Below are 27,196 nucleotides of genomic sequence, written 5' to 3'. Positions count from 1 at the left end.
ATAATCTTCTCATTCTGAGACAGCGCACATCTTTTCACGCGTTTAGCAGGTACGTAATCTGATAAGCTCGACATTTTACCCAAACAATATTATATCCACTGGCACAATAGTCACTAAACACAAGTCGAATTTTACTCTACTGCACTAGCACGTCTTCGTATATTCAGCTCTAAGACTGGATTGATCTGTCACAATACACTGGCTCCTGCCCTATGATGTATCCAGTAAAATATACTAATGTACACCCATTACCTGTTAGCATTAGTGTTACCCGATAATTACCTGAAACGAAATATTACCACGCCCATGGCCGGTTCTTATCTCGGGGTTTTATTACTATCTTACATTTCCAAACAGACTATAATAATGAAAATTATTTACTGTGCAAATATATTTTAATATTTAGGATTTAACGGTAAGTCTCATTTAAATCTTTAAAAGGGTACACGTGCTTCAAATTATGTTGAAACTATTTATATAGTTGAATTTATTTCTAAATGTATTTATGCTTTATTTTTCGAAATGTTATTTCATAACGGTTTCCCAGAAGTTGAAACCAAATTTAATATTCTGTTTTCTGTTTGTTGAGTAGAAAACCCCTCCTGCGTTTAACGTAAACCATCGTCTCCATTATACAATTTCTCAGACCATAGGAATAACCGGTGTTTTCCAAAGCAACATAACAAAAGTTTAAGGCGCTGTAATTCCCCATTATCGGTACATAAATATATTATGTGATGTAACGAGAAGGCGATAAAACTCATTAAAATGCATTGCTGTTCAGTTCCCTAAATGTGTTTACTACCTATTTAACTTAATTTAATATTCAGTTACAACTGCGGTATTTTTTTTTAATATACCCACTGTAAACTCGGATAAAAAAAATCTTGGGAATCACAAAATCCTATTCAAATTTAATAAGAATAGTGTTACTGTCGTCTACTATCGCTAATTCCTGCTCGATAGCTAAGGTCAATGATGCCTAACCGTGACTATATTAGTTGCCATCTTCAGACGATCGACAGACGAATTTCGAGGCTTCTCGAGACTGCAGAAAAAAGAAACTGGGAAGGAACTATAATTAAGTATCTTGCTGTACCAGCTAGTTATATAATCCTAGGCAAGTTATATCACGACTTAATGCATCAAGGGGTTTAGGCATTATTCATTCCTCGAAAAAGTCCATATAAGAAAAAATATTTTTTTTGTAAATAATCATAGAGTAACAAAAAGTTGGATATGGATGTATTATATCATATCTACTTTAGGGTTAGAAAAATAATTCGGGATATTTTTGCAGAAATGGCAGCATTAATATAAAAAAATATACATATTTGAGAAAAAGTAGCAATAATCTCAGAACACATCAACTATTAAATCTACGGTATGCGGTATTTTATCTAAAGCATGTTGATTTTTTCACAAATCATAATTTTGATATCAGCACTTCTAAAGAAAAACATGTATTTAATACATGCAGGTGTTTTAATTTCACAAAACTTAGCAGCAACATTATGTTTATTCGGTGTAGCTAAATTTTTATTTTTTATTTGATACATACACAAATGCATTTTCAGACAATTTAGAAATGGAAAATAATTCTTTAATTTTATCAAAATATATCATATATTTTTTCCACTTCAGATTTTTAAAAATTGCTGAAACAGGTCAATTAGTAAATAGAAATTGTCCCTTTTCTGCAATATTTTCAATTTGACCCATGTTTGACAGACCTATAACATTACCGACATTTTTTTTAATAGGACGCTCAATATTTTATAGTATAAATAGATAGCCCTTCTAAAGACGAATTTACCTACTTTTATCTACTTTTTTGTCAGTAGTCAAAAAATGGAGCAATTAAATGAAAACAATAATTTAGTACCTACTACTTTGATTTTATTACACCAAATGTTCAAAATGGCCCCCATTAACCATTGCACAATGCCCAATTCGGCGTTCAAGTTATCAATTACATTTTGAATAACATTTGGTGTTATGTTTCGAAATTCTCTGATACGATTTTTCAATCATTCGATAGTGTCTGGTCTGTTCACATACACTTTGCTTTTTAGATAGCCCCACAAAAAAAAACTAGTGGGACTAAATCAGGGGAGCGTGGTGGCCATTCAAGCGGTCCTCTTCTGCTTATCCATCTATTTAGGAAAACTTTATTACGGTAATTTCTTACATCGAGGCGAAAATGTGGAGGGGCACCATCTTGTTGGAACCAGACATCACCAGCAGGCATATCGTGCTCATTAGGGTTAGGAAAACTTAATTCCAGGACTGGAATCAGCTGAAAACGCAAAAATCCAAATAAATGTCGCCTGTCAAATTGTTATTCCGGTCAAAATAGACATTTCAAATAACGAAAATTCCGACAGAGCTAAATTGTGGTGGAGACCTTGGGTACACCATTAGAAATAAAGTGTCAAAAGTCCCCATCGATCCGATGTGTGCTAAAAAAGTTATTCGGGGTCAAAGGTCAAAATTTGAGGTTTTTTGGATTTTTTTTTCGAAAACAGTAAGATCACCATTCCTGAGATATCGCGATTCTAATAGTTGAAGGAGTCACGTTCTACATAATATGCACACATTTCCACACCACCTGTGAGGTAGTGTACTTTGTCGCGTTTTTTTAACGTGGTTTCCCCGGTAGGCCTACTCCACGAACTGTTATGAGGGAATTTTCAGGGACAATACTCTTTTAACTGCATGACGATTTATTGATATTGATATTAGTTATTGACTTTAACTGTAGTTCTGATTTCTTTTGATATTTTAATCTGATTCATACTCTTCAAAGTCGACTGCAACAGTCATGTCTTCTTCGATTTCTTCTTCTTCTTCCTCTTCTTCTTGCTGGATGTTCATAAATTGTTCAAATGATGATGAATCAGCTGTCCATCGAAATCACATGAATCTTCGTCTGTTGTATTCAATTGAATATTTGAGCAAGACTGGCATTGGCAATTAGTACACGCTGGAGAACACAGTAACCCTACTCTTCTACAGCCACATTTAGCACTACAATCTTTTTTGCAATTACAAAAAATAGTGTTTAGGAGTTTTTCCGGAGCAGGTGGGAGTAAAGTTTGAATCGGTTCCAAAGTATTATATGTTAATTTCCAACCCCAGTCTTCTGGGTTCAATTGATTTCCTAGCCATGTCTGAACTTGGTAGTATACTCGATACAAGTGTTGATTAGCAGAAGCCGATGTTGGAGGAAGACAAGATAGTTGTACTTGTTTCTATTTCGTGTATTTTTTACAAAAGTTAAATATCTATATTTATATATACAATAAATTTTTTTGGAGCCCCATAAACAGCAAGGAGAAAGCGAATTCCTTTTGTGATTATTGTTTGAGGTGAAAAATCAATTTCTGCAATCAATCAAATCTTTTCTTCCAAATAATTTTAATACTGATGTTTTACCCCTTCTGAACATTGCTGATGTAGTATCGCCGATTGTCGCATGTAAAAATAAAATATGGTTTTGGCATTTTGGATAAGCAGATAAACTTTTTGAAGAATATATTTCTGTTCGCTGTTGAGCCTTTCCAGGTTTTAAAAAGTATACAATTTTATCAATTGGAGACCTTGCAGTGAGTAGTATTAATAAGTCAACATTTTCACCAACTACAATAGTTGTATTTGTTGCATTAAATTGTTCTATTGCTGTTTCAATTATAAGGACATCTGCGTCATTTTGACTAAGGGACTGAGTTTCTTTTGAGTGTATATTCTCAGAATAGTATAGTTTATACATATAAGAGACACAAATAGGCATTTTTACTTGTATTAAGTGCCTGACTATGTATATACGTGGCATATATCTGCATATCGTGTAGAACGTGACTCCTTCAACTTTTAGAATCGCGATATCTCAGGAATGGTGATTCTTAGAAAAAAAAGTATAAGCATCTTTGTCGAAGCTACTTTTTTGATAAAACTTACCGTTTTCGAAAAAAATCCAAAAAACAAAAAAAACAAATTTTGACTTTTGACCCCGAATAACTTTTTTAGATGGGGACTTTTGACACTTTATTTCTAATGGTGTACCCAAGGTCTCCACCAAAATTTGGCCCTGTCGAAATTTTCGTTATGTGACCACTATTTTTATGACTAATTTGACCGGACTATGTCCTCAAAGAAATAAGTTTGAAGGTCATTTTCGTTTACCGTTCTTCGCCTTCCTAATCCAGGTAAAACTTTTATTCCGGTTTCTTCAAACTTTTTGGATATTTTACTTATTGTAACTGGACTAATTCTCTGGTCTGGATACTTGGGGTGAAATAAGTCACATACCTCCTGTTGACTACGGATTTTATATAATTTAACAACAAATGAATTGGAACTAAAACGAATCACGTTATATCTAAGGTACTCCGGTGAGTTTTATGTGTTTATCGATGTTTTATTTTAAGAAAAAAAAGCTTTAAAGTAGAAAAAGATTAATAAGGAGTAGGTACGTTTTTTAATGTACATAATGGATTATGATTGAAATAGTCGTCAGTACGACTTAAAATACATTTTTTTACATTTTTTTGACAACTGTGACAAAAAAGTAGTTGTAACCTTATATCGCTGAATTGTCGGTAATGTTATAGGTCTCTCAAACATGGCTCAAAAAAATAGAAAATATTTCAAAGTGACAATTTCTAATTGACCTTCAACGATTTTTTTTTTTAATTTCAACTGAAAAAAAAATATGAATTTTGTTCCATCATTTTGGGACACACGGTATAATAAGAATATCTTTTTTAAATTAATTTATTAATTCATTAAAATTCACCAACTTATTTTCTATCTCTAAATAAATAACACATCATGATGCAACCAACGTATTTTATTTTTATCTCGACATTAGTTACACCACGCAAAACAAGTAATTTTTATTACTGTATAAAAATAATAATATCATTTTCGTTACTGACTGTAACCGCTAAAATTCTGAAACTACGCATTTTGCACCGCCCAACGACAACGAAAGAAATATTTTTCTTTCCGAGTTTAAACTCCAAAGAATATTTCATTTTGGACTTTCAAATGTTCAAAAATTATAAACATGTGTATGTTGAAAATTTTTCCTGTACAGCATAAGCAAATGCATACAAAAAAACATTAATATGTACAAATACCGATCTAAAACAGCTAACACTTCCTTTCCGAGAGATAGTTATTGCATCTAATAAGCACGTCGATACATATCTTTCCATCAGAATTCAAAATTTGAATAGCAAGGAATCGTAGAAGCATGAGGCGAACGCATTTAGCAACAACGTAAGGTATAGTATAGGCGAAGAATGTGAAAGTAAACGAGTTTAATGTAACTGTTAATTAAAAAAAAAAAATGTTAACATAAGACACATATGCGAACAACGAAATATAAAAATAAACTGTAAGTAATTAAAAAAATAAGCAGCATATTTCATAAGGTTTTTGTAAAGGTTAGTTATCTAATTTATTTAAATTAATGAATAATTCAGCACGACAGTTTTTTAAAAAAAATCAATATATTAATAAAAAGATTTGCATATTACCATGTTCGAATTTGTTTCGTAATATTTATTGGAAAGACTAAAGAAAAGAAAACTAAATGCACTTATTGCGTTCGAAAAATGGTAGGTAGCTATATCGGGAATGAATAAATCTAACATCTATGGTTTTTTGTTAAATTTGTGAAACAGTAACAAAGGTTTTTTGGCACTACAATTCGGCACATGGGGATTAAAAAAATAAAATTTCGTAAGGTGAGAAAAGACATCTAATCATCACCTCAAAGCTATTTAAATCAGGGCACTTTAAACTCGTTTTCAATATTTGGACATTTACGGTTTAATTTACATCAGTTCTTTCATACTCACTGATTGTATTTGTTTTTACAATAGCAATTCATTGTTTTCAGTTTGATTTACAACGAAACCTACACATTTCACCGTACCATTTGCGTTTTTTTTTTTTGAAAATATATTTCCATAACTACACTATTTCTTATACCAAAAAATCGTTATGTAACCTTAAAAAGCATAACATTGTAACGTAGCGCCAAAGAATATTTACAAAAAAGAAAACTACTTCGAATCATAATCCCGGAAAAATACTTTACATTCGTTTTGTGGAGCAGTATAGAAAGTACGCAGAAACCTATTTCATTTGCTTTTATGTAATACATTCATCTATGCACGAAACCTGAAATTTCTCCTTATGACATCACGATCTGGATTAATTATTTAACAATGTCACAACTTGCCGCGCCCGTAAAAAAATCCACGTCCGAAATGATTGTTTATCTTAATGTTATTGAAATTTTATTAAATTCTATCCTGCTGCCTACACGATTATAATCGACATGTCCGTCAGCGTTTCAGTATAAACTGCAACGGTACTCCTCTTTTTTTAAAGATTTTGAGTCGATAGTTTATGTCGCGGTTTACGATTTCTGTTTTCTCTTTCCATACCTTCAATTTGGGGATAGAAATAGATAAGCCAGCGGATGTCCCTAGGTTATATCAGAGTTCACGTTCGAACACCTGTTACAACTCGGCAGATTCTTTAACGATTTGGACATTTTGCCACCTTTGCGCGACTTGTACGAGTTTGTGACCTGTACTTTGATACAGTAGTTCTTATTTGTGTTGTTTGATTTTTTTAAATCTCAAACTTACCACACATTTAAACAAATGTTTCCTATAATGTCATCACCAAAAGTCCATATGAACTCTTCTTCTTTAAATTATTCAAAATACTTTTACGTACTTATGTTACACTCTCTATAACGTAGCCATTTAGTGTTTAGAGATTATGTAAGTTCAAAAAATTTCCTGTACCTAACTTGTTCAAGCAGAGACGATAAAAAAATATTTTGCAGCCAAGATGGAGTAGCTATAAACTATGACGTCAATACATTTCATTAACCTAAACCAGTTCTGCTGTTACCATTGCCTCAATTTCGAGTATGTCTCAAACAACAATACCTTTCTAAAAAAAATAGTTGAAACGTTTATACTAACAGTGTTTCTAATTCCTTGATCCAGTGTCATAGTACAGTCATTGAAGCTTTTCACCTCCGAATTCTTTGAAACTGAACCGATCGACTTGAAATTTGGCAGATAGAGAAAAGGTCATTGAACATTAGTGACATAGCGTCGATCGACGCTTCCACCCTGTTGGGGGTTGACACCCATTCTCGGGGGTGGATTTTTTTTCAAAAATAATGCTGGAAATCGATAGAGAACCAAATTTTGAGCAAAACATATTCGAAAAATTTTTTCGAGAAATCACTAGTTTTTTAGTTATTCACGATTAAAAATTTGGTATTTTGGGTGAAAAAAAAAACACTTATTTAAAGTATTTTTCGCGAATAACTCAATAACTACACATTTTATTAAAAAAAGTGTAATGAACAAAAATGTAGCTTATAAATAGACAAAGATAATCGTTTTTTAAAAAGTGTTGTACGTCCTATACAAAGCGAAATATGGTTAGTGGAAGGGGACTTGTTCTGAGGGAAATACTCGAATCGATGTATTCAATGTCAAATAACGGAAAAAAGATTAATTTTACGTGTATAACGCTCCTGGAGTTTTTTGTAGTACTCAAAGAGACCTTCAAAATGAGCACTTATAAAAAATAATTAGAGCAAAATTGAAGGAGTTATCGTCAAAAACATATGGGTTGCTCATATTTTTTAAGGAAAAATGTGCAGTAAACGCTGTACCATTTCCATCAGAATTAAAATTAATCGTAGACCCTTTACAATCAGTTTTCTTTTAGTGTTTTTCATACGATCCTAAAGTTAGACCCGTTTAGATGCGTATTTTTTGAATAATGTACGGTAAAAGTTGAAAACGTATTTTTCATTATTCAAAAAATTGCCTTGTTTATATAATAAATCTGAAACTATGAAACATACGTAAAAAATGATAGAAAACAAAAATGTTGCTTTTTTTCAACAAATATTCTTATTTTTATTCCTATAGCATAAAAAATAAAGGAGATATCGCCGCTAGAAGCATCCATTTTAGTGAAAAAACGACCTGTCTCGAGCCCTTCCATCATTTCACTTTAAAAAACGAAGGACTTAAAAGGTTTTATATGCAAACGATCTTACAGCTCTTGAAATTATCTTTAAAAGGCTTTTTGTAGGATACTATAGCTTCAAAATTAACCGAATTATGGTAAAAAAACCAATGACATTTTTTCGGAGCAAAATAGGCTTTCCCATTTTTATATATTATACAAATAAAATAAGTAAAAAAAATTTGTGTGATTATTTATATGCAGCGTAGCAATTTTTTTCAAGATTGAGAATATATTTAAAAATTGATTATAATAAAATTATTTTACATTAATATTGGTAAAGCAGTTTATAAGAGTTGAAAATGGCAAAAGTAAAATATTCTCTCATAAACAATATAATGGAATTTTTATTTTAAATTATTGCACAATTATAGCATTCCAAGATTTAAAACGTAATTTTTTATTTATAAGGGTTGAAAAGTGTTATGAGATACAAATTCTTTCATAAGCATGGAGGGAATTTTTATTTTAAATAATTGCACCGTTAAAGCATTCCAAGGTTTTAAAAAGTAATTTTTTATCATTTTTATCAATACAGGGGTGATTTTTAGAGGTTGAAAGGGAAACATTCTTTTATTAGCTATAAGGTAACTTTTATTTTAAATAATTGCACGATTTAATCATTCCAAATCTTTAAAAAGTAATTTTTTATCATTATTTTTTGCATAGAGGTAATTTTTAAGGGTTAAATAAAGGGTCGAAAAGATCAAATATATTATAAAACTTGTTCGAGAACATGGAACATTATTTAATCTTTGTGCTTGAACAAGATTTTTATCAATAAAATGCTTAAAACTTAATATTTTCTATTTTTTTCACTTAGGGGTAGTTTTTACCCCTAAAAAACAAAAAGCATCAATTGCGCTTATGTCACTTTTGAACTTGAGCCTAAGATGAGCCTTATTCTGAATTTTCATGCAAATCCATGCAATTTCAAAGAATTCGGAGGTTACAGCTGATTTTCAGCTTCAATGAATGTACTATCAATACATTTATACATTTGAGGAGATACTCTCAAATCGCAACGATTCCACCAGTTATAAAAACATTACGCGCCAAATAAAAATAAAGCGCGTGTTCTATTTCGACATTCTTCGAACAACCGACTAGCTTATTAACAACTGAACATCTAAGCGCGGGTTTATTTTAAGTTAGATAATCGCAAACAGCAGCACTAACCCAAGGAAACTTCCAGTGGTACGCACTAAAACGCACACGCGCGCTTAATCGCTATACATAATAAACAAACAAATATTTCGGCAGCAAATTCCGCACCAGACTGCAAGACGTCCTTCTTGGGCGGGTAGTCGGGCGGGGAGCTGGGTCAATAATCCGCTGGCGATGTTAATGATGGCACCGACAATTTCCACTGCGGATTTTTTGGCCGGTAATCACGCAGCCTTGAGGTATATTTAATTAGGAACAATGTATATCGTTCGTTACATTATTTATAAGCAATCGCGAGGGAGATGTTTGATTTGGCGTGGAAAATATTTATACGATTCAGAACGTCTGGTAAACGTTTACAGTATAGTTGGTTTCTCGGTTTGTACCTTTTTTTTTTTTCGTGTTATTCAGATATATTAGTTTTGCAAGGCGAAATCAAATTCTGTGAATTATTCTCGAATCGATTTGTTTTTTTTTTTTAGTTAATGCCAAAAATTTGAATATTTAACATAGGTTCTTATGGGAAATATAAGGATAAAAAAATGCAAATGGTAAGACGAAAAAAAATATAGACATTTACTAGAATCATTAATTAATAGATGAGAGAAAGAAAAAAGTAGGTTACCGCATATTTCACAGTGAAATAAATTATCAAACATTAAAAAGTTGTAACCTGTCGTCCGCCAAGTAATAAACGCGTAGGATTAACGGCAACAGCGCAATAGAGAAAGGAAAAAAAAGTTACGTAAATACGTTGTATAATTGATGTCTAAAAAAAAAGGAAGGAATCAGGAAATGGGGGAAATTTTTTCGAAGAAATCACGATTTTTCCGCAACAAAGGAAACCCGGAGAAATGACATGTAAACCCGGAACCCGAAGATGTACCATCAAAACCCGAGGACTCCTGGTCAAACCCGGAGATCTGGCAACCTTAAGTATGAATGAGGACAGGTGGCGGGAAATTTAAATAAACGTTTCGGTACACGACTTAATCATTAGCAATGTTAATGTATTACATTCAATTTGTGTTTATTTCTGTAATTCAATCGCTTTAAACTCTTGTCTTATAAGGAACATTCACAGAAGTGCATCATAGTAGTATGCTATCTATGCATGTAACTAAATCATATTTAAACTTTTCCACGCGAATCACTTCTTGATCACAGTTTGTAGATAGTCTAAAATACAAAAAAGTTCTTGCAAAAAGACTAGTGTATGCTTTGTGCCATGGTATGCTATGTGGATTAGTTGATGCCCTCGAACGGTGTGCTGAGGTTCTGGCTACACAAACTTCTCTTCAATAGCTTTTTTCCTGTTTTCTGTTCTAAATCTCAACCACTCATATTTTCTTATGGTCACAAATTTGCCTTTCTGCCGACTCTGTTCTTCATGCATCCGACATTCTATATGTTAAAAGCGATCACGTAGCATAATGTATACCTATATACATGACAAGGACATTTATTTATGTAAATTAGGTAAAAAATAATAATTGAGAAATGGAAATATATAATTTTAAGTATTTTAAACTCGATTTTATAACAAGGGAAGTATAGCCCCCCGCGTCACGCTTCACCCCCTAAAGCACCAGATCCTCCTTAAGAAAATTACACTCAATATCAAAAATCGCTAATATTATTTCTCGTTTTTTCTTCCTATAAAACGCTTCTCAGTTGGCCATGACTTAGACCACGAAAATACGCAAATTATACATTCTACTCCTTTTTCTGAGATCTATCAAACAAAAAATAAGTTGAAATAAATCGGTCAATAAATAACAATTTTACATGGGTGGCTAATGCTTAAGTGGGACACACTGTAATACATTTTTTCATTTTCTCACATTTTTTTACGTAAAAAAGATATAAAAACCTTACAAGTGCAACCTTTAAAGTTTCCAATGCAACGAATTTAAATCATTTGGATGTATGTATACTTTTTCAGATAAACAATAAAAAGAAAACAAAAAATGTTTCTTTGAAAGATTACATTATTTAACGATATCAGGAATAATAATAATATAACATTGTTGGACTTCAATTGATGTTATTTCTAATACCACTTTTATAATTAATTTGAATTGGTTTAAATACATTTAAATCAAATTAAAACGTATATTTTAGTAAGAGAATAAAATAAAGCAATCCCAACATACCTTCACCGAAAGTTATTCGTATTAAATCAGCCATCAACGTCCATTAAATGAACACAATTAGTAGCAAAAAACCTAATTAGCATTTCAAGATAAACTAATGTGCTGGATTCCCCTATATTTGTCCTAATCTCCATAGAATTTTCCTGCATATTTGGTGGATTTTACTGGCTGTTTAGATTTTTAGAAAGCTTTTTTATATGTATCTACTAATTCCACCATATATGTAAAAATATAATGTGGGTGCCACATAAATGCGCCTTATTCGAAAACGAATGATTTTAAAACACTATAGAATGCGTACGCTGAAATAGAAAAGCTTACTATTTTTTCTTATACTTTCCATATTCACTGAAGTGCTTTCAATGGTTTCCACGCGATATTTTCGAAACATGCGGTTTACTAGACTCGAATAATTTAACTGAATCGTTAATAGAAATAACAAATAACAGTAGATCTAGATTAGACCCTTGAAGCACATCTGGTATAACTGTGGAGTACTTATTGAGATTAACCCACTACAGCTAACAAAAAATGTCGGTAGAATTTCTTAAATAATTACATTTGTTTAAGTAAGACAGCGTCAGGCTATGCCAAACAAACATTTAGATATCTCCACAAAACTTTTGAAAAATATTGCATTTCTTTTCACGAAAGTCACTTAAAAAGCTCACCTATTCACAGTACTAGAATATAACACAAAAACCGGATTCTCACAAAGACAAATACCCAACCAAGTGTTGCCCGTTCTGTCTTAACGATATGACTAAATTTACAAGCAAGTGGTACACCTTAAACCCTTAACAATTAAGAAAAGTAATCACGGTCAACTAAACGAAACCTTAGTTAACAAATTTAATTAGTCCATTTGCATTTTATTACGTACAAGACCATTAAATTTAACTTCCGAATAAAATCCCCACAACAGACAGACCGTAACGGACGTTAAGTCTGACCTCTAATAACGAATAAGTTTTTCTCCGACTCATTCAGTATTGGTGAGGCTTGGTGTTTTGTGAAATACCTATTATAGGAAACGATTAATCACAATGTTTCGATGAATCCGATGTAGCACCGCTGGTGTCCCATTCCCACAGTGTACAATTTTCTGAAGAATTATTGACCTGGATCCTGGTTCCCAACAAAAACTAAACCCGAGTGAAATTGTTATTAAAATTTAAGCGACAATGTTTTAACATCGCTTCTTTTGCGGAACGAAGTAGCGTTTTTAAAGAAGCCTACAAAAGAAACTCAATTATGAATTAACGCAACCATTTGTAGTGAAAAGGATTCTTACTGAATCACAGATAGTTCAGGGATATTCACGCAACATTTCACCCCCCTTATCGTCTTGACCTTCCTTCCCCAAAACAAAAAAAATGGTAAAGATTTCTTGTGATTTAAAAGCAATAAATATAACGGAGATATAAAAAAGCCTTGTGTTTTTTTATTGAAACACCCTATATAATTGTCGCTTTCTGGAATCGTCTCCTTTTTATAATAACAGTGATGTACAGGGTGACCCAGAAAAACCCAAACCCCTGATAACTTTTCAGTATTGGGGCCTATCGAAGAAAGTTTCAGATAAAAGTTGTAGAATACGAAGAAACTAATATGCTGGTGACCTTGAAACTTAAGGTCAAGGTCAAACTAACTTCCAAGGTCTACTTGTAAATACTAAATTGGACTTGTTTTTTTGACAGCAATATATAAAATTTTTCCTATACTCGTATATCTTTCAAGGGCATTTTGAAATTAAATTAATTTTTCTCTAAACTCAACAAAAGTGTTTCAAGCTAAATTTGTAGGATTTTGAATTACAAATTAGATGGATAATAACTAACAGCTGTTTATATCAGTCTTCAGAACAATCTTACCAAATTTTAGCGATTAACCTAACATTATAGGGGCCTATGATGGAAGAAAGTTTGAGGTAAAAGTTGTAGGATAGAAATTAATATTCTGACGACTTTGGACTTGACCTTCACCATAAATTTCAAGGTCAAGCCAAGGTCAACTTGATTAATATTAAATGAAATTCTATTTTTTATGCCAGCAATAAAGTGCCAAATTTTACGTCCGAATATGGGCTCAGAAAATTTTTCCTTGTATGTCCTTGCATGCCAATTAAAGGTCAAACTCATTTTTTACAAAAAATTAATGGATATAAAAATAATAGAATATAATACACATATTAAACTAAACCTATTAGTGTGGTCTTAATACCGATTTTGAAATTTAATATAATGAAAAGTTATCGAGAGGTTCGGATCTGAATACATGTCATATATTTTGTTTGAATTATAAAAATTTGATGTTTAATAACACATTAATATCGATTTCCTAGTAAACGTTTACATTTATCGGCTTGAATAAAGAGTACATAATGTTTTCCATTATTTTTCTTTTCAATAGTATTTAAATTTCTGTGGTGTCTAGTAAGAGAAAAAAGTTACGAACAAAACAAATTTTGAGTTCTAGGTAAAGTGCCCTCTAGCGGCGCATAATGAGTTTTCTCTGAATGGTCCAATAGAGCTTCATCTACTTAGTGCATGAGTGTGTCAAATGAGAAACTAATAGAACTTGAATAATAATAAGTTATTTAAATAGAAAAATAAAAAAATTTAATTCGTAGAATCTCTTCCCGGAGTTTCCTGATGGACTTTCAGAACACCCTGTATATATATTAACCAACAGTTCAAGGTCACTGAGGTACTGCAAGATGAGAGTTAATGGAGACTAACCCCTAACTCCATAAGGATTTTTTTTATTGTCCTTTCACCGATTTGAAAACGTAAGCCTTCATATTATACAGAATTCGATTCTATTTTCGATTCGATTTTCTTGCTCGTGTTGAATAATGATAAACAATGATATTTTCAAGAAAAATTATTCGAAGGTACTCTACCACTGTGAATTAGAATAACCAAAAAGTCCATGTGTCACTGAAATTTGACAACAGGTACAGATTTAATTTTAGTCTTCAGTGAGATGGCAAGAAAATTTCCTAAAAATTTGGTCTTTAGCATTTTTTTCTCTTGATAGAAAGGCCAGAAAGATACGGGGGGAAGAATGTTATGCGAATATCCCGCACATCAAGTGTTATTTAAACCTTAAAAAAAAACTTTAGATAATGGATAGCTAGTGTAAAACAGCGTTGAAAACTTTAGACTTTATGTTTCAAAACGGTTTCAGTGTGACTCGACAAAAATATTTCATTAATGACACATGTATTTCCCTGTAAAATTATACCTACGATGTACGGCTGTGTTTTATTTTACAACCTATGACAATACTAATTATGTGCGATGAATTTTAATTTTACGTTATATATATTTTTTAAGAACGGTTTATGTTGCTGTAATTTGAGCTGATATAGATTAGGATGTGGTTCACGTATGTATATGGATGGGTTAGTACTGATTACAAGTATGGCATGTTACAAAAAAAGTAAATCAACACATTAACCACAGATTTTTTGAGCAAAAATAATTGGGCTTTCCCTTGTCCCGTTATTCGTTTAGGATTTAGGAGCTAAGTCGTGCTATTTTTGCCCAAATTCACTGGTTAAAGACTTGTCCCACTTTTTTCTAACACCTTATATAAACACGCAAACAACCGAGGCAAAACAAGTTACTACTACTCTAGAGAACAATATCCTACCACAATTACAAACCGATGCCTTCTTTACACTTACTCGTAATATTTCCGGGTACATTCCCCAACTGGTATTTATGCAAATCACACTATTTCAACAAGACACTGATCTGAAAACGTTACGACAGTTAAAACAAACCGTTCCGCTAGGCTTTGTAGGCGGATTTAACTCGAAAAACTACATGGATATACATATATATTTAGACACACGCTTAGACCGCACTGATGACTGACGACAAAACCGAAACAGAAACGGCAGCCAGGTAAGAAAGTTGATTTATCTATGTGAGAGACCGCACTCCGAAAGTCGAGCGGACCTCCTCTCCGTCACCGAAGACATCTGCTCGTGAGGCAGATAACTGCCACACCAGATAATTGAAAGGTAGGTTATAATGTAAAGACAATTAGTCCTTACAATCTGTATGATCCAGTTTTAATCCATCAGACTTCGGGATCGGATAGAACAAACAATAATAATGGCACTTTGTCTTATAAATTTATTTCCAGATCTCAATAATTTTCGAGACTCAAAACTCAATGTATGAAAAATTCGAGTGACGTAAAAAATATTTAAACTTAGTTAAAATTGTTGTTGTAGCTCCATTTTTGTATATGTCTTCATGGTGTACGTCATTATTTGTAATTCGTTATTATTTCATCAAAATTAAATGGTTAATCCAAAAAATTGAAGTAGCAAATGTGTGAAATTCCAAAAAAGTATAAGCCAATACAGTTCTATTATCGGAACTACTGCAACAATTTACCGCGGCAGGCGTGAAATTTTCGCCAATGTCTTTCTACCTCAGGTAATTCCAAGAAATGGCGCAGGGGTTTTCTTGGAATTCTGTGTCAACAAATATCGTACGGACTGTACTTCGTTTAGGAAAAATACAAATGATAAAAACATTAATTAATATTACAAAACAGTTAATATTTTCTCAAAAAATTCGGTGTAAATCCAATTTAGATACAAAATCCAGTGGTGTAGTCAGATTTTAGAACAAAAATCGCTAACCAATGATTGTTAGATGTATTTAAATATTAATTTCTCAGTATTTCCACTTTTTTCTACACGTGTTTCTGTGTATTCTATGAACTATTTTTATTTGAAATTTTCTTCAAAAGCTCATCCAATATTTCAAAATACCTGATATTGGTACGGTAAAACTACTTTGCTATAGGTAGGATTGATACCTTCCTACGGACATTAAAAACACTAACGTAAAAACCAAGAGCAATCAACAACCGTTACATAACCTATGTACCGTGGTAAAAATATTAATTTTCGGATTGAAGGTAGTAATTAAGATTTTTCAGAGTTCGCTTGCACGACAAAAAAGAATGATTGGCATAGTTGTTTTAAGTTATTAATTTAGTTTCACATGCTACACAGAGTGTCGTTATAATAGGAGCCGATTTTATTAAACATGAAAGTAACGAATAACAAATTTTTCAGGTTTATTCAGGATTAACCATTGTAGTTGTATTTAAGTGCGTTTTTTAATAACCGATAGAATTCGCGTAGGTATTCCATTTTATTTTTCTTATCATCTCAACTTATTATTAATAAAAACCACGCAAAGCGAGTACTAGTAATAAAACATATTTGCAACATGCTAATATTTAAACAACTCACGTATTTTGCTTCCAGATACAAAAAACAATAGTTTAAGTATTGTAAATGTGTTTATAACAATTGTATAGGTGTACAGTGAAAATCACAATGCTAAGTCATACATCAAACAAAAATAAAGATATGGTACATAAACATATATTATTTGATATGAAATATACATTGAAAAATCAATAACACAGCCACACAAAAAATGTCTGTACTTTTCATGCGACATATGTTATCCGTAGTATATTTGTCTCTTGATCACGAATCCGGTGTCAGAATTGAGCTATTACATCACAGGAAGTTCCTAACCTCAAAAAATAGGTAAAAATTCACGAAAAAGTGCTAGGATAAACACTATATTTTTTTCCTATATTCAAATGTTCATTTATACGGCTAAGACCCCGCCGAACATTAATCCGCCGTCAGAATTGATGGTTCTTTTTCTAACCTCAAAAAATGGGTCAATTAAGGTCATATATCACTAATTTTCAAAAAATAACATATTCGCGCCAAATTTGGTATCCAGGGGTTTTTGGGGTCGCTGAACACGGATCCGAGGACAATTTTGCAAAATTCCAAGATGACAGACCAAATTTTCAAAAAATAAGATTTGCGCCTTTGGTATACGGAGGTTTTGGGGTCGCCGATTACGTATTCGAGGTCAGAATTACGAAATTCATTTTGTAATATTTTTGTTTACTCTATAACCTGAATACCCAATCAGCTTTTAATCTTTTTTTCGGATATATCTTCTTTTTTTTTGTAAAAAATCTATTTACGAATTTTCTACTTAATCTCATTTAATAAAATAAAAAACGAATTTTGTTAATCTGATCTCGAATTCGTGATCAGCGACCCCGAAAACCCCCTTATACCAAATTTGGCACGAATCTGTTATTTTTTTGAAAACTTGGTCGGCCATCTTGATTCCGCCATCTTGAATTTTGCAAAATTGACCTCGGATCCGTGATCAGCGACCCCGTATACCAAATTTGGCACGAATCTGTTCTTTTTTGAAAATTTGTGATATCTGACCCTTAACTGACCTGTTTTTTTGAGGTTAGAAAAAGAATCGGGGTTTTAACCATATAAATGAAAATTTGAGTATAGAAAAATTTTTTTTTATATTTTTCCCAGCACTTTTTCGTGATTTTTTGCTATTTTTACCTGCTTTTTGAGGTTAGGATATTCCTGTGATGTGATAGTTCAATTCTGATACCGGATTCGTGATTAGGAGGCAAAAATACTACGGATAACATAAGTCGCAGTAAAAGGAAACAAAGGCTAGTTGAATTTTCGGTTATAATCAGTTAGTTCTACTTTAATTGTAGCAAACAGAACGAGCCGAGCTATCGATGGAGTCAGCGGTCCCAAAAATGATCGTTCGTATCAATGTATCAATGTGGTAAGTCAGTAGATATCATTCTTCAAATGTCAACTGCAAGTTTGTAAATACCCTGCATATCGACGTTCACGTTCCCTGTTTTACTCATCCTTAGCCTCGTAGAGTATAAAGATATTTTCGTATTGTACACACTGTATTTTTAGAAAAATTGTTTGGCTTGTTTCATAAAGCAGTTGCATCTCAATATTTATAGTGTACTTATATGAAAAAAGATCGTTCATATTCAAACTGGTCATTGGCGTACGACACTTTCGCCTCACGTTTTTGAAAGGTGTAACAAAAACAATATCACCACTACGAGTACATAATATTTTAGTCAGGATTGATAGTTATGTTTTGATCGTGATTAATGATACACGATTCATATTTCCAGCCAGCTATTATTCAAATTAATGATTGCATATAAAACAGAAAAAAAATAGCGATCAATTGGTAATAATTGAAAAACATACGCATCAAAACGCCCTTTCTCCAATAAAAAAATATAACAAATAGCCTCAAGTATCGACAAATGATTAACAGCACATTTAACATGGTATCATAAATATCGTTAAAAAATTGATCTAATAGAGAGACAGGGATACGCGGACGGATCAAATAAAAAATAATAATAGTAGAACACAAGAGCTACGTCCGTAGTCACGAGTAAAAGGACGACTTACGGCGGAGCTCGGGTAACTGAACTTCTACCTCAATTTACGCTCTCCACCTCTGAGAAGCTTTCTTGGAAGCGGTCCAGTCGCATTAGGTACCATGACGAGACGTTTATTAAACTGCTAATTACCTCATTTATGAATGTTATGCCTTGGATAATATAAATATAACTGTTCGGTATTCTGCATCGTCAAGTAAGTGTTTTTCAAAAGGACCTTTAACTCGATATTTTCATAGTTTTGACATAATTCGCGGGTGTTAATAAAAGACTATTTAAAAATGCTACGCTATGCTTTCATGACAATACTTTAAATTTTGGATCGGTGTTTAGATTAAACCAAAATGTAGGGTATTTACAGACTTGTAGATAAGTTTTTAACAGTTGACAGAATGCATTAGTATTACCTAAGACTTTTCAATAATCAAAATCATTAAAACTTATTGAGCATCTCTGGAATCGTCCCCTAGTTACATACTACATAAAAACGGGTGAATAGTTGTGGCCCTGTAATCCGCTTCTTCGTCTCGTTTTCAGTTCTTACTCTGCTTTCATTACAAAAAGCCGTTTTTATTATGAAAATTATCAGTGAACTGTTTTCTTGTTGTGAAAGGACAATGAGCCTGTGGTGTGTACATTAATTGCAAAAAATATTCTAAAATCGCAACAATAAATGAATGAAAACACTGATGAAAACAGCGAGTTAATTGCACATCTTCGTGTACAACAGAAGCAGAGCCATCTGTGGAGTCAGCGCGCAGCGGTTCCAAAAAAGTTTTCATCCTATCAATGTGGAAAGTGAGTAGGTATTTAAAAATATACATTCTATTTGCAAAAATATTTCTGCCAATTTAGTATTCGCACCTCAATTTATTTTCTCTTCAAATATCTAGCCATGTTGCATAAGCAGGTATCTACAATAATAATTACCCACTTACGCAACACCTTCATAGTAAATATAATTACAATAGGTACCTAGAAAATGCAGTGGTTACACGAATAAATAATAAAACCAATTAATTTATTTGAAAAACATGTCTACCTGCAACTGTTGAAATTTAAAAGAATACTGGTATAAATGTAAAGAAAAATGTTTGGTATGACATACGAATGCGTTTTGATATTTCCTTTGGAAAAATTTAAAAAAATCAAGAAATAATCTAATTAGCGGTTTAATTAAGGAAACATTTTAGAACTAATTTAAAGTAGCCATCTCTAAAGCGACGTACAATTAAACTTTAACAAAATAAATGAAAAAGTCATATCGACCTGTATCCTTCAAACCAACGATTCCCAAAATGGTCTAAATCCACCTCTAGGGGTCGACTCAGAACTGCAAGGGGTCGACGTCAGCGAAAACAGAAACTGAAGTTTAATGATTATTTTCTTACTTATATATTAAACTGTATAAGAATTATTAAAAATTTCATAATAAACAATTATTTTATTTACTACACTCGCAACACTTGTCACTTGTAAAAACTTGCATTGTGTCAGCTCTCAAAAACACATTTGAAATTGATGAATTTGTAACAATTCAATATTAAGGGGAGGTTCTACCCAAAACAAAAAAAAAATGGCACGTGGTCTACGAAGCAAACAAGTTTGGGGACCTCTGTTTTAAACCGTTAATTGAGGGTTCACATACTTCAGGAATAGTTTTTTGAACTGTTTGTTTTGATATTTTATAGATACATTATTTTGAAAAATTCTTCTATAGCCAATAATCTTAAAAGTAAAAGCTACTTTTTGGGCCACTAAAAAATATTCTAAAATCAGAATTCTGACGAATTCAAAACTAATGGAAACATTATTCTAGTGTTTAAAAGCATTTGGATTTCTTTCTTCTAGGCCGAATTATTTTCATTATTACTCACAACGAACAATTTTGTTGATTTGCATTACAATCTTTCACACGATTTTTAAAGATCAATTAAATATATCTGAATTTTTGAAATCCAACTTAATCTACTGAATTTAGAGAAGGCTTTAGCTTGTTAGCTTTTATATCCCCTCTTCCTGAGACAAATTATTAATCTCTATTATTTTAATCTTTATTAACAAACGTCACTTATAATAGAATTAAAATTTTAGATATGTCAAGACATATTAATACTTATATTTGTATATCACATCCGTTTTGTTTAATACTAAAGCTGAATATAATTAATATAAATGGATGCAAATATTTAGTTCGACAAAAAGCAGAATCAACCTAAATAAATACTTTCTAGAATCCATTCGAGATGTGAAACATTTTACATTAATGTTAATTGTAAATAAAAAAATAAATTGCCAAAAACTATTTTGAATTTCAGGTTAAGATAATACCGCCACTTCAACTATTTAAATGTGTGTTTGTAAATTGTTAAAGGTATATTTAACCAACATAACTATGAAAAAAATATCAAGTATCCTCTTTAGATAAGATTTCATTTTATAACGAATTGCGTCATTGGAACAAAAAAATAAACTCCGATAGATTTTTGATCCCCTATCTACACTGAAAAACAATACAATTACATTTTTTGAATATGAATTTCCGCTTACATTATTTGATTATACTATCGTTATCGAAAAAAATTACCTTGAAGCTTAAATATAATGTCAAAAATGTTACATTGTTATTTCAACCACTTATAATTTCATATAATTTTAAATAAGTAGGTAACACTATTTAGTGTAATTTATTTGTCAGAATGTGATAAGCATTAACAAAACTGTGTCAAACATGGTCATAGCATACAATCTAAATCTAAATGAATATCAAATATTTCAATTCCGGTAATTATTATATAATCTATTTTTTTGCCCAGAATAAATTTTTTATGTTAATTATTATACCCCTAAGGTGTAATACGCGAAAAATAATGATGCGTAGATGACTTCCTGTATGTAAGCACACAACAGGAAGTATGGCACCAGAAATGGCAATAGATTTATGTCAATAATACATACATATAATTAGGTATTTCGACATAATGATTTCAGTAAACAAACTATGAGGTAAACAAATATGTTTTTTTTTTTAGTTTTAAAGATCAAATATCAGCCTACAATGTTGTAAATACATATAAGAAAACTTTAGTTTAGTTGGAAAATAACTGCCTATAAACTTTATGGGAGTAGTTACTGTATGATTTTTCGTTTTATTGAATAAAATTTAGGATAATAAAGCTGTAACAAAAAAATTCTAACATAAACAAAGACTTGCCTAACAAATTATTTTATTTAACAAAGAATTCATAATCCCACAAGCTACATTTATTATCTGTCGAAATTTTAATAATAGATTCTCAGTACCCGTACAACAAAATGTTGTACAGCATAACCGTTCCTGCAACTTATTAAGATTCTTTAAAGTTCAGATACCATCATCAATATTAGAAGTATCGTTGAAAATGTTTTTTTGTATATCGAGATACCATCAAGCTAATAGTACAAATTCGATCGTGCGAATCGCCTAGCAGTACATTGCACTGCAGAAATAGGATTACACAATAACAGCAAAATTTCCAGTTTTTTTCGTTTTGGAATTGACGTTAGCAATCAGTACTTATTTTCTCGTCGGACTATGTAAGTAAAATTTACACTTCATACAAACTTTTCTTTCACTTTACTCTAAAACGGTAATTATTATAATAAATGTTATTTTATTGACTTGAGAAAAGTTTCTATAACTAGACATAAATGTACAATATAATGGAATTAATTTTTTTCATATTTATTATGTTTTATACAGCCTTTGATACATATTAAAATTATTTATATATATTTACAACTGATAAAATAACAAAACAATAGGTACTGTATGAAAACTATAAAAGCCATAAAACACGGTAAACAAATCCATAAAAAATTATAATATTTCCTGAATTTCATACAAGCGTATAAAAATAATTAAAAACCTACATATTATTCACGTTAATGTTTGAATTGTGTAAAGTGAAATAATAAATATTACAATTTCCTGAACTTATTATAAAACCACAGTTTCCTTCACAGAGTATACAAACAACAAAACAGTCACGTGTAAAATATCAATCAGATTAACAGATCAAAATTTGCCAAACTGTAACAGTCAGGTATAATACATTCCATTGAAGATTGGAGTCAATTTTACACAAGCAAGGTATTAGAAACTTACTTTGGCCTAAGCTTCATTAGGGTAAACTCGAGGGTAGACTATTATAAATTAGAGACTAGATATTTTATAATCTGTCTAAATATCTATAATAAATATATCCTCTTCAATATATGCCCAGTAAATATAATATCCAGGTGTTTGATGTTCACAGATTGCAGTAAAACTATGTAAACAATTAAGGTGTCATTAATAAATATGGGTTGCATAAAAGTCATGTAGGTGTTAGAAAAATACAAATTTGAAGGCAGTATTTCTTCCCTATTATTTTAGCGTTAAAATAAATTTTAAAAAACCGGTTACCTTGGTATAAATTCGAAAGAAATTTGTATTGAACCGGTAACCTTGTGACACAAAAGTTTTGAGTATTTAAGAAAGAATTTGTCAAGGAAAATTTTGTAAAAATTATCTATTAATATATTGCATATTGCATTTACTGTACTTAGCCTGTTAAATTACTGTAAATACGTAATCATTTGCACACATTTACTATTTATTACTATTATTTTTACATATTCTAGATATCCTACATACTTTTAGAAAATAAATATCGTATACTTAGCACACCCCTAGATCTTATCCAGTAAATTAACTATACCTTATGTTAGTAGTATTTAGTCGAGGTATACAGTCAGTTTTCGTTTTCCAATTTAAAAGTGAGAATTTCTGACAATTAAATTGATTTCTAATACCTACACCTACATATGGAAGTAAGAGATACCTTCACTTTAAATATTTTGATCTCAACAAAGTGGGGCGTATGGAGCAGTGAAAATTTCATGTTACAAAATATGGACAACGGCAAACCATATATAACAATCAATTGACTGAATTGTGGCTATTTATATAAATATAAATTTGCCGACTGTGCATCAAAACTGTAATAAACAGTGGGTAGAATTCTTTGCAAATGGGTCAGCCAATAACACACGAAAAACTAAAAATAGACCTGGTGCATAAACCGTATAAATTTAAAAATTTTCGCAATGTATACCTAGGTCCTGATAACTGAAAAACTTTCCTTTAGCTTACATCCAAGTACTTAAATAGTATTTGTCATAGATTAAATTGGATACTTTAATTTCCTCAGCCTGTCAAAATAGGATCGTCCACGTTTTTCAACACGTCTACATAACAGATTTTAAAGATTTTACGTGATTTAATTCGAGATGTTGACATTTATATACAACTCGCTGGTTAAATGCTGGTGTTTAACAGTTACCAAATTGATTTTATGTACGGAATTTCTTAAAAATAAAATGCCGGCCACAAAAGCTAACAGATTGCAGTTATGGCAGAGTAAAGTATATAAAGTAAAGAGCACTTACGGTTTGCTGAAGTTGGTTGTTTGTGCTATTTAGACGAAGGATGTCTAAAGTGCTTATTTTCACACAAGATTCACTAAAACTTCGTTAATATATTCACTAAATCAAAACAGGAGCAGAGCAACTTTCCACGTGCTCAGAATGTATGTTTCTATGTTCGCATCATGGCGGCGCATCGTCGGTAACAGAAGCTCATGGGGCGGAAGCTGATGCCATCTAACAATTGTTTTACGAATTTATTAAAGTATTGCTGATAATTTTCTGTAATATGAAAATTTTCTTGAGAAATCTGGATAGACAAGTTATGAACTATTATATATTCATCATAGATGGCGCAGATATCTTTTAATTTGAAACCGTATTCATAGAAATCTATAGTATATTTATTAAAATATTATATAAAATATTGTAGATACTTCAGAATATAGGTTATTCATTTTAATAAGGATATTTGTTATTATAAATTTTGTAGGACGGAAATAATTTTTATAATAAGCAATGTAGTTTTCTGTAATTACCTTAGAAATTAATTATACATACCGTTGTGATAGCCACTGATAGATGGCACCGGTGTTGAAGACGATGACTAAATTTGAAAATTAGAAACTGCTATTTTAATTCAAAAACATAACGAAACTAATTAACTATAAACCTTGTAAGTAAAATTATATTGTTTAGTTTAATAAATTAAACGATATGGAACCTATATGGAACAGATATCATTAATTTTGAATACAGGTATAAATAGGTATTATTTACAACGTATGTAAAGAGAATTTTATGAAGTTCATTCACATCATAAGTACAAATTCGTAATCACTAACGTAAAAAAAATAAGTAATGATAAAAATGTATCTTCATAATATTTTATGGTTGTTTTAAAATATAAACATTTATTAAAAAAGATTAAGTTGAGAAGGAATTATTTAGTTGTCCCTATCTAGGTATAATCAAATGTTTTAAAACATACCTATACACTTCTATAATAAAGTGCAACAGAAAGTTAAGAAGCTTTATTTCGAAAATACTATCCTTATTCATGTTAACATTATGTTCAAGGTATCATTAAGAGATAGGTTGGCAAATATAAAATAAATGGCAATCATCCAGACACAGGCAGATAATGTTTAAACCCTTTCCGCTCAATATCGTAGGTGTAAACCGGGATTACGTAATTAAATATATGTCGCGAGTAGGGGTACGTCACGGCGATAATGTAATTTTCCTAATGTAATTTTGCAGTATCCCCTGTCAGTCCGAAATTGTATCTCATAGGATATTCAATTTGAATACATCTCGATTTGACAAGGCGATGTTTTTTGCATGAATCTTTAAATTCGTGGCACCTAGATTTTCCACCCCCATATTTTTGTGTTGTATGCTGGGTTTGTCGCTAAAAATTTTATTTCTCCAAAAAATATATCTAATATAGAGGTTTTTAATTTGTATAAAGTTTAGGGGTTTATCTGACGAAATGTCATGTGGCCGACTTTGTGTACGGCCTTAGAAATAATGCAGAATACTTAAGTATAAATATACAAGACGTTACATTTATAATGAATGAAACTAAAAACCCACTTCCTGATGATAAATAAAGAAAACTATAATACAATAAGTTTAGAATACTATGTTTTAAGGGGGAACCAAGAAATTAATATCGGCCTTAAGCCCTAATTCATTGCACATCTAAATCTCGAAACAATCCGCAATCATTAGAATGAGCATCGGCTTCTTGCATCCGCGGGACTTACGTGTTTGGGTAGAATCACGAGATACAAATAGGCGAGCGGTTCACCCCTTAATTGAAAGCATAAACCGACTAAATTTTTAAAACAAAAACCTACAGCATGAAACTTTTTTATTTTATAAAGTGTATTTTTCTGATAATTTACATATTTTTTTATATTTTTCGGCGTGGTCAGTCAATTGTTATAAATAAAAAAGTTGTAAAAAAGAAATTACTCGCCGAATGGCTTTGAAAACAGTTTATTTACTGTAAAATGGACCAAAATAAACACTTTTTGTTCTTTGACAAAAATTCTAAAAATGCTTCGTTTTCGAGATATTTACAATTTAATATGAAAAAAGGTACGAAATCGACAAACTTTCGGAATTTTTTTCTCAAAAACTCAAAAGAGTGTTAAAAATTTCATTACTTTACCTCGAACCGTTTTGATAATATTGCATAAAAGTTATCTTCAGGATCTACCCTTTAAGGGTAAGTTTTTATTCATTTTGTACCTACTCCATATTATGTGTTTTACACATTAAATTTTAAACATGGAAAAATAGAGACTATAATTAGTAGGTACTTAAACTGACTATTTCTGATATCTGTATTTCTTGAAAAAAAAAAAACTTAATTTTTTTTTTTTCTAAATAAATACCTCAGAAGATTAATACCACTCCATTGCAAAGGTACACCCGCCACAGTTAAATTTAAGCAGAATCTGATCCTGATCCGAACGCTTACCAAAGGCAACGGAGGCTAGCCTTCTCTGCGTGAGCCGTATGAGCGTCACCTCCGGTGTATCTTTGGCTGCCTATAAATAGAGGCAGAATGACTGAATATGTTGTCAGCGATTCATTTTATTACATTTACTTCAGTTTTCAGTTTATCCGCTTACGAGAAGGTGCTTGTGAAGTATCTTTATGTAGTTTAAGTAACCTTATAGTATTTAGTGACGGTACAGTGTGATTTAGCGTTCTTATTTTAAAATTTTTTTTATATATTATGAAACAGCTCGTATACGAATTAAGGAAGAGTTGATATGGTTATAGCCTACTTCTTGTCAAGAGAAAATGATGTTGCTGCAAGAAGACGATATCAAATGGATTATCCTGACCTACAAGCACCGAATAAGAAACTGATTATGGGAGCTTTGAGCAATACGGAGCACGACGTAAACAAATACAGCGACTGAGAAATTTAAGATCAGACATTTTAAATGCTATGGAAGTATGTCACATGCTATAAAAATGATTAT

General features: G+C 31.4%; 1 protein-coding gene across 3 annotated transcripts in view; it reads right to left on the bottom strand.

The window, feature by feature from the left end:
• The window catches only part of LOC108904063 (A-kinase anchor protein 1, mitochondrial), a 68,766-nt gene extending 44,416 nt beyond the window's left edge, over positions 1 to 24,350 (bottom strand). For 2 of the 3 annotated variants that reach the window (XM_018706457.1, XM_018706456.1), the window contains exon 1: positions 24,213 to 24,350. The gene's annotated coding sequence lies outside the window, so the exon portion shown is untranslated. Of the gene's footprint in view, positions 1 to 15,102; positions 15,289 to 24,212 lie in introns of those variants that run through there. The other variant, XM_018706459.2, reaches the window with a different exon arrangement.
• Between the last annotated feature and the right edge of the window lie 2,846 nt (positions 24,351 to 27,196).

The sequence above is a fragment of the Anoplophora glabripennis genome, unplaced genomic scaffold (genome assembly GCF_000390285.2).
Source record: "Anoplophora glabripennis isolate ALB-LARVAE unplaced genomic scaffold, Agla_2.0 scaffold14, whole genome shotgun sequence".
Taxonomy (NCBI): domain Eukaryota; kingdom Metazoa; phylum Arthropoda; class Insecta; order Coleoptera; family Cerambycidae; genus Anoplophora; species Anoplophora glabripennis.
The sequence above is the reverse complement of the archived record's forward strand: the minus strand, read 5'-3'. Positions and strand labels throughout refer to the sequence as shown.